Genomic DNA, 16,429 nt, shown 5'->3' on the forward strand with positions numbered 1-16,429 from the left:
AATGGCAGCCTTTCCGATGACCTATCTTCTTGCCCTCCAGCCTGGCTCCATCTTTAATGTGTCAGCAATCCGGCTCCCTGGAAGAAAATACCGGGGCACGATTGTTGAGTTGGGCTAATTAAAGATGTGTATCACTGGTGGGATTGTCTCTTCAGAACCAAAAAATTAATTATGTTTCTTTGTCCTGGTGACCAGATGTGGAAAACAAACGAACAGATGCACTTCGTGTTTTTCTAGTTGCTATTCTCCCAGGGAGTGGTCTCCAGTCCGGCTGGCTTTTGTCTTGGATTTTGTAGGGACCAGAGGATGGCTGTCTGGTGGGATCTAAAGAAAGGGACAGTCAAAATACCTTGACAAACGCTCATTCTGCTCCTGAGATGTGAGTGTGGAAAGGAAACTCGGGGAGCCAGAAATGAACAGTGATGCTCGGATCCCAGGGTTACACCCCGAAGACTGGCTCACACTCTGTTGATTGGGAACGCGTATGTTGTTGAGTCAATAGAGGAGCAGCATGGAAAGACACCTGATGTCAAGCCAGGCAACCTGAGTTTGAGCCCCAGAATTTACGTGTTAGAAGGGGAGAACTGACCCCATAAAGCTGTACACTGGCCTACACACATACATAGACACAGTAGAACATACACACACACACACATAAATAAATAAATGTTGTAAAAAATTCTAAAGAGAAATAGACATGTCAGTTGTAATTGTTATCAAAATAGAAAAAGGAGGGCTGGAGAGATGACTCAGTCGGTAAAGCACATGCCTGCAAGCATCAAGAGCTAAGTTTGATCCTCAGAAATGCAAAAAAAGACAGCACAATAGTACACACTCGTGATCCTGGGGAGGCAGAAACAGACTAACACCTAAACTCACTGGCTTGCTGGCCTAGCCTATCTGGTCAGCTTCAGCCCAATGAGAGAGCCATCTAAAAGGAAGTAACATCCTTGCTGAAGAAACCCTAGGTTGTCTCCCTGGCCTACATACACATGTGCACAGTTGTGCACATACCCCTTCCACACACATGTGTATGCATGTACACGTCTTAAAAATAGGGGGTTGAAGCTGGGCGATGGTGGCGCACGCCTTTAATCCCGGCACTCGGGAGGCAGAGGCAAGCGGATCTCTGTGAGTTCGAGACCAGCCTGGTCTACAGAGCTAGTTCCAGGACAGGCTCCAAAGCTACAGAGAAACCCTGTCTCGAAAAACCAAAAAAAAAAAAAAAAAAAAAAAAAAAGAGAGAGAGAGAGAGAGAGAGAGAGAGAATCAAAAATAGGGGGTTGAGCTGTCCCTGGTGGTACATACTTTAATCTCAGCATTTGGGAGGGTGAGGCAGGATGATTGTTAATTTGAGGCCAGCCTGTGCTTCATAGGGAGACCCTATCTCAAAAAGAAAGGGAAGGGAAGGAAAGAAAAGAAAAGGAAAGAAAAGAATCTGGAGAGATGGTTCACTCAATAAAGTGCCTATAACTGTCCAAGAGGTCTGATGACCCCCTCTGGCCTCCACAGGAACCTGCACTTACTTGCACATACCCACACACAGAAAGAAGACACAAATGCAGAATAAATTTTTAATCCTCAAAAAAGAGAATTACATAGGGATCCTTCCTGGTGTTTCCCAGTGAGTTTCACAAATATGTCATTTGTGAAGTTGAGGTAGAAATACCAAATGATCACCCTCACTTCTGCAAGTTCAGGGATCACCAAGGCTGACCATTCCATGGGAAGACATAATAAAGTCATAGAGAGATTTATCTCCAGGCTACAGTTCATGAGAGCAAAAAAAAAAAAAATGGAGTTTAAAATTATCAAGGAAAGAGTCATGAAGTTTTCAAAGAATGATCTTTTGATTTGTTTATGCTAGTGGGCAGCCCTAACTTTCCCCAGCTATGACATGTGACAACTTCCCTGGGTATTGCTATCCACGGAGGCTCCCCCAAGCCCTGGTATTTTGATACAGGTAGCTTAGGCTGGATGATCCTCCTGCCTCAGCCTCCCCAGTCCTGAGAATATGAACCCAAGCCTCATGTGTTCATAATATTTTTCTCTGCATCTATCTGGCTCTAGTGGTATTGGGGTTGAAATGCATGTAGCACCTTAGAATATCGGGTAAATGTTCTACCACTGAGTCATACCCAAGCCCTTCAATGGGGGATTCGAAGCAGGTACTCTACCATTTAACCATGTCTCCAGCTCTATTTTAAAGTTTACTGCTGAGCGGTTGTCCATGTGTATCTACCAAGGCTATATATCACCTGCTGATTTCATGATGGACATTTGAGATCATTGTAGCACAGGGCAGTTACGATAAACTTGCTGAGAATGTGCATTCCACTAAAGTGTCTGTACACACCCCTCTCTCCTGTCTGCTGAAAGAACGTTCTGAGTCATTGGCTTGGGTGGACTTCAATGGACACCGACAGTTTTCAAAACTAGTCATTTTTATTTACTCTTTGGAAGTGCCTGGAGCAGTACTCTGTAGTGAGTTGGGACAAGTAGATGTCAAGTTATAAAGAAATGGATTTATGTTCTGGGACAGATCTAGCATCGCTGTGCTAGAGGGTTACAGTGTGGGCCATGAGATCAGTTTGCTTTATCATGCTTGCCCTCCATAGTTTGGCTCTTGGGAGCAGATACACAGCCATGGTCTTCTTCAGGAAGACCACACTCAGCATCTGTTTTTGTCACTCACCTGGTTTCTGTGCTACCTGGCAGAAGCAGCTCAAGGAAGGGAGGTTTGTTCTAGCTCATGGTCTTAGGGTGCACAGTCCATCACGGCGGGAAAGGCGTGACGGCAGGAGCAGGAGGCAGCTGCTCACACGGCGTCCACAGTCAGGATGCAGAGCGCGATGGAAGCTGGTTCTCAGCTTGACTTCTAATTTTTGTTCAGCCTGAGATCTAAGCCCAAATAAGATCATATTTAGTGTAGATCTTTCCCGTTCAATTAATCCTATCTAGAAACTCCCTCCCAGAGATGGCCAGAGATTTATTTTCATGGTCACTTTAAATCCCTGAAAGTTGAAAGTCAAGATGAACATTTGTTGTGGCCTACACACACACACACACACACACACACACACACACACACACATACACACACACACAAATGTATGCATGCACATACTGACACATATGCCACACCCGTGCGCACACACACACACACATGAACCACATATACATTGTGTTGTGTGATACTTTTAGAGAGACAGTATCAACAACCTATTCGCCCCAGACATGGAACCAATGACTGACCAAAGGAATGATAACTCCAAAGTCCAACTTGATGAACCAGTGGAGTTTATTGGGGTTTTTTGCAAAAGTATGGTGAGGAGCAAGGGTGACTCAAAGACAGCTGCATCACTTGTGAAAGCTGCAACCCTGAAGGCCACAACCTCCGGGCAGCTCAACAAGTCAGTCTCTTGCAGGTCTCTCGGCCCTCGCCAGTCCTTACTGCTTACATAAGCTTGGAAATGGCTTTCTGAAGCTGCTCAAATTCCCGGACCCATGAGTTCTTCATTTGCGGAGTCTTAGCAAACCCTCCTTTGGAATTTCCTGAGTCTTAAAAAAAGATGTATTTATTTGTATTCATGTGCATATATATGAGTGCCTGCATGAGTCTATATGTACCATGTGTATATAGAAGGCTGTGGAGTCCAGAAGAGGACGTCAGATCCCCTGTAGTGCCCAGAAGTTGCTGCGTTGGGGCTAGGATACTCTGTGAGGGCAGAAGTTACTCTTGGCTTCTCTCCAGCCATTTCTCCAGCCATGGAACCTCCTTAGTCTTACCAGCTTGGAGGGGATAGCTATGAAATGCAATAACACAGACAGATGCACTTAATATTTTCTCTATGTCTCTCTCTCCCATCACAAACACACACACACACATGCAGGGACACACATGCATGCACTCACACCAATACACAGACACATATACACAGAAACTCACACATAGACGCACAGACATACATACACAAACACATAGACACACACACACACACATTTCTTGGTGCCTTTGTAGTAAATGGGTAACAGAGTTTCTCCTTCCCAAATCCAGAAAACACAGAGAGTCCAAAACATGCCCAGGGTTTCTTCATTGTGCCAGATCCTGGATTAACTCCCTCCAACTGAATTTGAGTCGGCCATAGAAGTCACATCCTTGGGAGTAAATGAGAGGTTTTGGATTTCAGGGGAACTTATGAAGAGAACTCGAAGGGCCAAACCCCTCATTTACAGATAAAGAAACCATCGAGGGGGTGGGGACAGGCTCCCTGCCAATGCCTTTTTACTCAAGAGCATCTGTTGGCAGATAGGATAAGGTAGCTAAAGGTTTACAATTAATGTAATGAATGTCATTCCGTGGGCACCCTGCAAAATTGCCAGCTTAGGAAGGCTAAAGTGAGATCTTGTCGGCTCACATTTTAAGCTCTGTGATTAACCAACTACATGATTTGAAGTCACAAAAAAGGTTTGGAATATTCTCCAGCAGCACCGAGGGCTCACTGGCATCTGCAGGGGAATGCGGGGAGAGTGGCAAGGTTTGGTTGCTGTCTGCCTAGCTTGGCAGAAGGCAGGGCAAGGTGATGGGAAGCTGGTTCAGTGGTTGAGTGTTTGCCATGCAAGCATGAGGACCCCAATTTGAATCCCTGTGACCCATGTTAAGCTGGGTTTATAGAGTGTGTGTATAGTCTCAGCACTCCTGTAGCCAAACAGGAGTGGAGCCAGGAGAACCCCAGGAGCTTTCTGAACAGCTGCCTCTCCTGGTTTATAGAGGCAAAACAAGAGATCCTGTCTCAAACAAGGTTGAGGATGCACACCCAAAGGTGTCCTCTGACTGCACATGCTGCACTGTGGCATGTGTGCCTTTGCAGGTTTACATGAATATGCACACACACACACACACACACGGTTCTAAAAAAATAATAATACAGGATAAAGAGTGACACCCTGGGTCCCAGATCCCTGTTTGTAAACCCAGAACACCTTCATCACTGTGACTTTCTCATGGCTGGGTTTCAGCTTTTTAAAAGTTAAAAAAAATGAATTAAAAGTATTATATGAATGTGTGATACATGTACACGGTGCATGCACGTGAATGTGCAGGTGTGTGTACCCATGTGCATTCGAGCAGAGGCCAGAGCAGGACTTTGGGTGTTTTGCTTTGTTGCCCTCCACTCTACATCTTTCAGATAGAGTTTCTCACTGAATGGGAGGCTGCTATCTTAGCTAGGCCGGCCAGTCAGTGAGCTCCTGGAATCAGCCTGTCTCCACTTCCAAAGGCTCCATCCCCCAAAGTTTATGCACACATACCATTATCTCTGACTTTTTACATAGATATTGGGGATTTGAACTCAGATTCTTCGGCTTGCAGAGCATAGCTCTTACTCACTGAGCCGTCTCCCCAACCTCTGGGCTGATCTTTCGTGCTCTGTTTCTGAAAGTCTTCGCTCAGCCTTGCACATAGTTTATAGGTGTACAAGTATAATCATGCTGGTATTATAAGCATACACATAAAACCTGGCGGCTTCGGATCTCGCTAGTTTTCAGGTAAATCCCCTCCCAGGATTAACATGACAAAGAAATGGTTTATACTTTAGGAATCTAGTGGTCATGCATCTGCCTTTTGCAGCATAAGCTTAATAATTCAACACACTTAGGCTTCCTTGGGAACTGACTCTCTATCCTTGTTTGGCAAGGAAGCACATTTATTAGATACCACCATTCTCTTACAGTTTGAGTGTGAAATTTCTCCTGTTCTGGGACTTTTCCTGGATAGAGGTGAACCAATATCTGCTCTCTGCAGAGAGAGAATCGATGATAAACCAAAACAGAGATCTACCCGAGTCCAAGTTGATCTTTGAGTTTTTTGTGTTTACTTACAAAGAGCCTGAATGATTCAAAGGCAACTGTAGCACCAAACAGCTCACATCAGCATGGGTGACAGATGACTCACAAAAACTACACCTCCTTGGGCTAGAGAGATACTTTGGCAGTTAAGAGCATGTATTGCTCTTGCAGAGGACCCAGGTTCATTCCCCAGCAACCATGCTGGACAAACATCTGTGACAAAAAGCTCCAGTGGGTTTGACTCCCTCATCTGGACTCTACAAGTGCCTGCATTCACATGTGCACTACCCACAGACAGTCAGACAGACAGGCACATACAGGTACACATGTAGATTTAAAAATAAAATAAATCTTTAAAAAGAAAACTGCACCCCTGGAGATCCCTCCAGGACTTACAAACAGCTTGACAGACCTGAGAGTCTCTTTTCTCCAACAATTGTTACTACTTACTTAATTGGAAAGGGCCTTGTGAATCCTGTTAGTTTCAGGAACCCCTGAGACTTGTGAATTGGTTACTACTTGATCCTGTCAAGTTTCATTATCTCTTAAGTCTAATGATCCTCCCTTCAGGAACTTGAGACAGGTGGTGGATCTGAGGTGTCGCTGTCAACAAATGGTGCATTCACCAGTTCTTACAGCCATGGCATAAATATCTGACAAAATCAGCTCGGTGGAGGGAGAGTTGGTTTGGCCTCATTGTGCATGGCAGCAAGGAAGGCATGGCAGCAGGAATGTGAAGCAGGTCAGGAAGCAGAGTGATGCATGCTGGGACTCAGTTCACTTTCTCTTTTTTAATTCAGTTCAAGACCCCAAATCACAGGATGTGTTATCCACATTTAGGGTGGGTCTTCCCACCTCACATAACCTAACCTAGAAATTCCCTCATAGGCGTGCCCAGAGGTGTGTCTCCTAGGTGATTCTCGAGTCTGTCAAGTTGACAATCAGCTTTACCCATCACAGTGTATTATTAGATTGCCTCATTGACGTGGTCAGATAATTGGTAGAAGCCACTGAAGAGGGTAAGGGTTTATTTTGGCCCATGGTTTCAGAGCACGCCATCCATCATGGTGGGGAAGGCATGCCTGGCAGCAGGAGGAGGTAGTGGAGGTTCCTCACATTGACAGCAGACCAGGACACAGAGGTGGCAACTGCAAAAGGGCCCCAGTTTTCTTCTCATACTCCTGCTAAACCAATGACAAAGCCAGGCATCAAGGAGCCGGGGATATAATTCAGTCAGTAAAGTGCTTGCCACACCATCATGAGGACCTGAGCTCTATCCTCAGATTACACACACACACACACACACACACACACACACACACACACACACACACACACACAAGCTGGCTGTAGTGGTGCACACTTGGAATGTCAACATGGAGTAGGTGGGGACAGGAAGATCCCTGGAATTTGTTGCCCATCCAGTCTCGCCTCTCTGGTTTGCTTCTAGGTTCAGTGTGAGAGAGCAACCCTACCTTTAAAAGGGGGAAGGGGAGGCTGGAGAGATCTTTGAATGGATAAAGTGTGTGACATACAAGCTTGATCACCTGAATTTAGATTCCCAGAACCCATCTGTAACCCCATTGTCCCCTTCCAGGAAGTGAGAGACAGACAGGAAACTCTTCTGAAACTTGGGGGCCACGTGGCTATACAGCAAGACTCTGTCTTCACTACAACAAACTGTCCCAGCAAGTGAGTGTGGTTGGGACAAGGTCCCAGCCTCACAGGGAGAAGAGAGCCCTGGGTGAACGTGAGAGAGCTCTGTTCTACAAAGCCCCCACCTCGAGTCTTGCTGGTTCCTGAAGTCACAGCCTAACCTGGGACAGATGGGCTCCTGACTGTCTTCTGAGCTTAGGGTCAGCAGTACCCAGTACTGTTTATTCTCCTCCGTGATCCCCCAACAAGCTGGGAAGGAAAATGCGTTATCACATCTGCCCCTCTCCTCAGCCTCCTCAAGTTAAACTTCTAAGCTACCTCTGCAAGGATTTTTTTTTTTGGTTTTGGAATATATTTTTATGTGATTTGAGATCTTTTAGTAATTTTCCAGAAATACATTAACGGCTGCCTGCCTTTTTATGTAAATATTGTTTCCCCATTATAAAAATGATAACGATATTTGCCGTTTATTAAATACGCACTGTATGCCAGGCGCTGCAAACCTGGGGAGAATGGATGCTGTTATTGTCCTCATTTTTCAAATGAATAACCTGAAATTCAAATAAATATCTCATGCAAGGTCACTTTTGAATTGATGTTGTCAAATCTGTCAACAGGAGAGAATTAGATGCATGAAGCCATTTCCAGCCCCGCTTCTCTTGTGTTTCTCTTTATGTGCGTGCATGCGTGTGTGTGTGTGTGTATGCGTGCATGTGTGTGTGTTTGTGTGTGCTCATGTGTGTATGTATGTGCACACATGTGCATGTGTGTGTGTGTAGGTCAACATCAGATAACTTCCATAATTACTCTCCACTTTATTTTTGGAGACAGGGTCTCTTGTTGAACCCAGAACTTTTTAGTCCACCCAGGTTCCCTGGCCAGTGTACTCCAGCGATCCACCTGCCTCTGCCTCCCTAGCACTGGGATTATGAAGGTAAATGACACCATGCCTGGCTTTTTATGTGAATGCTGGGGACTCAAATTCAGGTCCTCGTGCTTGCACAAGAAGCACTTTCCTGAATGAGCTGTCTCCCCAGTCCTTGTGTTCGTACAAAGAGTGTGGGAAACGAAATCATTTATTTACATCTCTTGTAGACAGGAGAGGCCAAGAGACCAGTTTTGAGCATAGGAAGTAAGCACGAAGGATTGAGAAGACGCTTGGAGGCAGATTCTGCCAATCACGTTCCTCTCCTTATTCTGCTTGGATATTGGCTTGATATTCAGAATCATAGCAACCATATTGTAGGCACAGGGTTAACACCATAATGCCAAAGACGGCAGAGCGGGAGGGAGAAGTGATGTGGATTTTTATGACGTCATGAGCTTGCACCCCAGGATTTTTATTTTGTGAGGTAAATACACTTGCTTCCTATAGCATTTGTTGCTGGTTGCTTGGCAAACACTGAGACTAACTTCCAGATTCCAGAGTTACCAAATAAACCCCTCTCTTCCCAAGTTGCTTTTGGTCAGTTCTCATCACAGCAACAGAGAAACTGAACAAGACCAGAAAGGAGCCACTGTCCCACAGCACGCGGAGGAGTTACTGGTCAGTCATTCATGCTTCTGTAAAGGACCTGCACCCAAACTCACACAGGGCATCCTAATTAAACCCGATGGGTCTCAAACTAACAGCAACAACAACACTCCAAATACCCCGCAGCAGCTGGGCAGTGGTGGTGCACACCTTTAATCCCAGAACTCAGGAGGCAGAGGCAGATGGATCTCTGTGAGTTAGAGGTCAGCCTGGTCTACAGAGCAGCTCCGGGATAGCCAGGACTACACAGAGAAACCCAGTCTTGAAAAGTCCAAGAAAAAAAAATACCCACATCCTGTGGTGTTCATCGTTAAAAATAGTTTATCACATATATTTATTTATTTGTGTGGGTGTGTGCATGCACAAGACTGTTTCATGGTGTGTGTGTGTGTGAGAGAGAGAGAGAAATAATAAAAATAAACATTTAAAAACATAAAAAATTAAAGAGCAACTTAAGGAAGGAAAGCCTCATGGTTTGAAGGTACAGACCATAGTGGCAGGGAAGGCGTGGCGTCAGGAGCATGAGGGTCACATGGTACCACAGTCAGGAAGCAGAGAGATGGATGCTGGTGCTCAGCTCACTTTCTCCTTTCTATTCAGCCCAGGACCCCAGCCTCTGGGAACTGGTGCCACTTACCTTCAGGGTAGGTGTTCCCTCTTCAGTCCTTTCTGGGACCCCACCCCACCCCAACAGACAGCATAGAGGAGGGTCTTCTAAATCCTGTCAGGTTGACAATCAGGCGTGGTGACTAATGTCAGAGTAAGTGGGTAACAGTAGAAAGAGCATGCTTCTGAGGCTGAGCATGTGTTCCTGACACCAGTGCTCGCTGGCAGGGTAACTGGATTGCTCAACCTTTTTAGAAGCTCCGTTTTGTAATAGGGGAAATCAGAATTAAAAATATCCACGATATTCTCAGGGGACTAAATCACATCAAGTCTTCTAAATACCAGCGCTGGGACCCACTTGTAGAGGAGTGCCTCCTGGGGTTTAGGATCTGTTTTTGGCAAACACAGAGGAACGGGTTTCAAACTGAAAATATTGATTCAGAACTTATTTTGATCTCAGCCCACAAGGAGCGTTAATCTTCTCTCTCTCTCTCTCTCTCTCTCTCTCTCTCTCTCTCTCTCTCTCTCTCTCTCTCTTTCTATCATTGGGTCTGATTTTTGCCAGCCGAGAATACAAAAACCAGGGTACTAAACTATGTGGTAAGTATGAGAACAAGGCCCACAGGATCAACTAACCAGGGTTCATAGGGGACCACAGAGACGGAAGTGACAGTCACAGACCCTGTATGGGTCTGAGCTAGGTCCTCTGAATATATGTTATGGTTGTGTAGCTGGGTGTTCTTGTAGGACTCCTAATAGTGTGTGTGTTGGGGGGAGGTGTATCTTGGACTCTTGCCTACTTTTGGGACCCATTCTCTCCCACTGGGTTGCCTCATCCAGCTTTGCTAGAGGGTTTGTGCCTAGTCTTATTGTAACTTGTTATGCCTTGTTGATATCCCCGGGAGGCCTGATCTTTTCTGAAGGGAAGCAGAGGATCTGGGGAAGAGAGGAGGTAGGAGGCTGGAAGGAGTGGAGGGAGGGGAAACTGTGGTTCAGATATAATATATGAGAATAATAATAATTTAAAAAGAGCACGTGTAACTAATCATACATAGCACCAACACCCTTCAGAAAGAGTGACTTGGGCTGAGTGTAGTGGTGCGTGCCTGTGTTCCTGGGGAAACTGAGGCATGAGGATTGCAAGTTCAAGGGCAGCCTGGGCTATATGGTAAAAGCCTATTTCAAAACCACAATGAAAGTAATTCAGGCTGTCTACACCAGAAATACCACACCCAGGGTCAGGTGCTGGACCACTTATACCAAGGCCAGATGGTGCCACCTGGGCGAGCTGACTTTATCCCAAGGTGCCGTGGTTGGTTCATTGGTAGAAGCTTCAGAGAGGATGCTGAGAGTGTTCACACACAGTGGTCAGCATGATACTGGGCTCTTGTGGGCTCTGTGGACTCCATCTAACATGTACTGGTATTCTTCTGGGACTCTACCAGATTCTCAGACATACTCTTTTAAAGTTAATTAATAATGTGTGTGTGGTGTGTGTATATAAATACATGGGTATTTATACCATATGCGTGTGAAAACATTGGGTGTCCTCCTCTGTGTCCTTCATCTTACTGCTCTGAGACAGGGTCTCTCACTGAACCAGAAGTTCACCATTTTGGCTAGGCAGGATGTCTTAGTGAGATCCTGAGATGCACCTGTGTCTGCCCCCTAATGCTGGGGTTACAAGATGATGTGGGATTCCCCTCTGTATGCTATGAATATGTTTTATTATCATTGGCTAATAAAGAATCTACTTTGGCCTATGGCAGGGCAGAATATAGCCAGGCTGGAAGATATATATATATATATATATATATATATATATATATATATATATATAGAGAGAGAGAGAGAGAGAGAGAGAGAGAGAGAGCGAGCATGAGTAGGCAGAGTCAAGTAGACACCATGTAGCTGCTAAAGGAGAAAGACGCGGGACACTTGCCAGTAGGTCACAGCCTCGTGGTGATACATAGATGAATAGAAATGGGTTAATTTAAGATGTAAGAGCTATCTAGGAATACGCCTAAGCCATTGGCCAAATGGTGTTGTAATTAATATAGTTTCTGTGTGATTATTCGGGTCTGGGTAACTGGGAAACAAACAAGCAGGCTCTGCTTACACATGTACCCAAAGCCAGGTCTGACTTTTTAATTTGGGTTTATTTTATTGTTTTTATTTACTTATTTACATTTTTATTTTTATTATTTTTATTTTTATTTTAAATTTAAATCATTTCTAGGTCCTTAAGCTTGCAGAGCAAGCACACTTATCCATGAAGCCCTCTCTACCGTCTCTTAATCAACCTTGAACAAGTATTTTTGCTTATGTGTATGTGTATGTCTGTCTATGTGAGTATATATGCCATATGGAGGCCAGAAGAGAGTGTCACATCCCCTGGAGCTGGAGTTACTGGTGGTTGTGAGGCACCTGATGTGGGAGCTGGGAACCTATCTTGGGTCTTCTAAGGAGCAGCAAATACTACATAACCATTGAACCACCAGGCCCTTCATTAACTGTTAGTTGTGTGTGGGCATATGAATGTTCATGTATTGTGCCGGAGCATGCACATGCATGTGTGTATGTGCATGTCAGAGACCAGAGCCCAAATTCTGGTGGTCAGTCCTCCAGAGTCATCTACCTTGCTCTTGGAGACAAGATCTCTCGCCAGTCAGGACCTTGCCTGATTAGACTGGCCAGCCTTGAACCCAGGTGGTCCACCTGTCTCTGCCTCCACAGCAATGGGACTAGAAGTTCATGCCACCATGGCCGGCTTTTGATGTGTATTTCTAGGATCAAGCTCAGGTTCTCATGCTTGCAGCACAGACGCTTCACTGACTGAGGCCTCTTCCCAGCTCCTGATGGTCACAGTTTCTTCATTGTTTCATTGCCATTGTGAGTGGGTGTGGGTATGTGCACATAAGCGTCTTATGTTTTCCCTGAGTGTCCCTCTTCCTACTAACCCAGTGCTTGACTCTATATGAAAAATCTCTTCTCCAACTGTGCCTCATATTGGCTTATTCTGAAATGCTTTTCTGCAGCGAAGCCAAGAATCCAGGGTGTTTCTCTGGACCACACCTGGCCACTGTGGACAGTCTCACCTATACAGGGGTTCACGTGACTGTCTTGGGACTCTGGTTAGTCTCTTGGGGATGAGTTGTCATAGAAATATTGAACCTGGTCTCTGAACCTCTCTGACTTCTTGTTTCACTATGTGACGTCTCATATGTGCTCATATGCTCATTCCATCAAGCCACCCGCTGTATTTGACGTCACGAGATGGATATCATTCTAGCAGAGCGGAAGCACAGCCAGTCTCTCAAACCTCCAGGACCCTGAATAACGGGAACAGCTTTTCTTTACAAAACACCCAGCCTCGGGTATTTTTCTATGGCAGGAGCAAACAGAGGAACAAATTGTCCTTCAGCCTCCACTTACTAATCATGTGTGTGCGTGTGGATGTGTTGCATGTTCATGTGTGTGCAGTTGTGAGCGTGCATACACGGAGGCCAGAGGACAAGCTCAGCTGTCATTCCTCAGATGCCATCTACCTATGAGAAAGGCCTTTCACTGGGCCAGAACTCACCAGATAATTAGATTGGTGAACCCCAGGGATGCTCCTGTCTGCCCGTGTCCCCTCTCCCACCCCACAGCACTGGGGTTCTAAACACCGATCTCTATGCCTATTTTTTATTTTATTTTTTTAAACAAGCGTATTTATTTAGTCTTGTTTGGCTGGTTTTTGTTTTGTTTTTCGAGACAGGGTTTGTGTAGCTTTTGGAACCAGTCCTGGAGCTCTCTCTGTAGACCAGGTGGGCCTCGAACTCAGAGATCCACCTGCCTCTGCCTCCCAAGTGCTGGGATTAAAGGCCACCACCACCCAGCTTATTTTATTTTAAAAATGAGCTCTGGAATTGAACTCAGGTTACTCCCCAGCACCACAAGTATTTGGTACACAATGCTTTCCTGTGGGAGCTTGAGATACAACAGGGACCAGGGGAGCCTGGGTTCTAGTGACATTCAAGACTTTTCTACTGTGGGAAGAGATACGCTCAGGAAATGAGCAAAAAATATAGAAATGTTACCAATGGCAAACGCTGAAAAAAATCCCAGTTAGGGTGTGTGTGGGTGTGTGTGTTTAGGACCACCCCTGCCTGATGTGGGTGCTGGGAATCAAACCTGGGTCCTCTGGAAAAGCAGCAAATGTTCTTAACCAATGAGCAATCTCTCCAGCCCCCAAACCTAGATCCTTAACAGAGTCTCCCGGCCCATCTGCTTGTGCTGGGTGTGACAGAGAAAGAGGGTCTCTCAGGGACTGAGCTCGAACATCATCTCCTATAAGCAGCCTGTGTTCCAGGAATACGGAGGTTCAAGCAGGTCCAGGGTGGGGAGAGGCTGGAAAGCCCCAGGGGAGGGGGCAGGAGCCCCTTGGAGCTGTTTTAATTGAAAGATCGCCTCTTCTTGGTGTTCTCTGAAGGCAGCAGGGAGGTTTTGAATTAAACATGAGCGGTAATTTATTTATCAAGTCTTTGAAAATGTGTATGTGTCTCTCTCTGACTCTGATTCTGGGTGCTGCTCCTGTTAACCCTTTCCCGGCACCTGACCCAGGGGTGCCTAGATCATTCTTTGTCTTTCCGAGGGGAGCATGTGCCTGGAGCAGAGAGGGAAGCGATACAGGTTCACCTGGAAGTAGATCAAGGAGAGCTCAGAGGTCACGGGGCTCTTAGATTTCCTGCTGCCTTACTCCTCCAGGCTCCATCCTTTCTTGGGTTTGACACAATCAGAATTTCTGCCTCTTTGCTGTAGGGCTTCAAGTGGCCCACAGGCATGAATCCTTCTACCTCTGTGTTACTTCCCCTGATGTGATAAATCACCAGGCAAATGCAGTTTAAGGAACGAGGGGCTTCTTCTGGTTCACTGTTAGAGGATACATGGTCCACTATGGCAGGAAGGCATACCTGCTAGAGCTGGAGGCAGCTGGTCATGTAGTATCCACAGTCAGGAAGCGGAGACAGATGTGGGATGGATGTGGGATGGTGTTCAGCTTCCTTTCTCCTTCTTGATCAGTCCACGGGCTGCTGCTGCTCGATTAAGGTGAGACTTCCAAGCTTGATTAGCTTAGTCTAGGCAACCCCTCAGAGGCGTGCGTGCCTAGAGGCTTGTCTCCTCCACATTCTGCATCCTGTTGACAGCCAACATTAGCCATCACAATCCCTTTAGGACCTGCTAAGATTTGAATCCAGTGCCTCCCACAGGCTGGCATTTTGGACGATTGTGGCACTATTCTGGAAGGCTGTATAACCTTTAGGAAGTGGGACCTGATTACAGAAACTGAGTCACTGGGGTGGGACCTTGAAGATTGTACAAGAACATGGCTACTATCTCCCTCTCAACTTTCTGGTCCACAACAGCCATCAGCTGAGCTCCCTTCCCCCACTGTAGAGGACTAAAACCATCTGAAACTGTGAGCTGAAATCAATCTTGCGCCCTGTGCATTGCTGTTGGGTACTTCGTCCACGGTGATACAAAAGTAATAAATACAGGGTGGGAACAGAAAGCGACCATGGGAGCCTCTATTTGAGGTATCCTTCAGACTCAGGATACCTGATGTCCCAGGCTACCCAGAAATCTCAGTTGGCACCCTAGTGTCATATCCGCTATGGTGATAAAATGCCCCTGATGGAGAACAGCTTCAGGGAGAAAGTGTATGTTTCACTTCAGAGTTCCAGGTTACAGTCCATCATAATCAGTATGGTGAATAGGAATGTGACCCGTAGGCTCCGATGTTTTAATATTGTGTCTCCCACTGGGAGTGATGTTTGGGAGGCAGTGTGTCATTGGGGTGGGCTTACACATTTCAAAAACCACATGCCCTTCTTAATTCACTCTATTTACTTCCTGCTGTGGTTCAAGATGTGAGCCCTCAGTTTCCTGTCCCCACCCGCCATGTTTTTTTCACTATGCTATCGTGGACTCTCACCCATTGGAACCAAAAGCCCACATAAACACTTCTGTAAGGAGTCCTAGTCATGGTGTGTTATCAGCAACAGAAAAGTAAGAAATACAATGGGGCAGTCAAGACAGGAATTTGAAGCAGTTAGCCCATCGCATCCAAGATCAGAGAGATGACGAAGGCATGCATATTTAGTGCTCACCTAGCTTTCTCTACTCTTTCACAGTCCAGAGCGAAGGCGTAGTTAAGACAATCCCTGATAGACATGCCCACAGGCCATCCTGATGTCGACAGTCCCTCACTGAGACTCTCTTCCCAGGTCATTCTAGATTGCCCTGACAGTTAACCTGCTGTCCACAGGCAGATCCTAGCCTTACTTACAGCTTCCTCCTCATGAGCCGGCATCTTTGCCTTCCTGGGTACCCTAAAGTCTTCTTGGCCTGGGCACTGAGATATTTGGGGAACCTAAGATTCTCAGTCACTTCCACCATGGTGGCATGGAGGAAGGAAGTTAATTGCTCTGGCTTACTGGTGTCCTGGTGGGTCAGTCTTGAGGCTTAGTCCCCAGAAGGATTCTATTTACCAGGCTTTTTCTTTTAAGCCATGAACCAGCTCCCAAATCATGACACAGAGACTTATAATTAGTTTTGAAGGCTTGGTCTAGCTTAGGCTCATTTCTGGCTAGCTCTTTTAACTTAAATTAACCTGTTTCTGTTTTTGCCTCAGGGCTTGTTACCTTTCTTCTGTGTGTCTTGCTTTCACTGCTTCTCTATGTCTGGTTGGTGTCTCCCTTGTTCTCTCCTCCTTCTTTTCTCTTTCTTCTCTTCATCTTTTTT

The sequence above is a fragment of the Microtus pennsylvanicus genome, chromosome 1 (genome assembly GCF_037038515.1).
Source record: "Microtus pennsylvanicus isolate mMicPen1 chromosome 1, mMicPen1.hap1, whole genome shotgun sequence".
Classification (NCBI taxonomy): Eukaryota; Metazoa; Chordata; class Mammalia; order Rodentia; family Cricetidae; genus Microtus; species Microtus pennsylvanicus.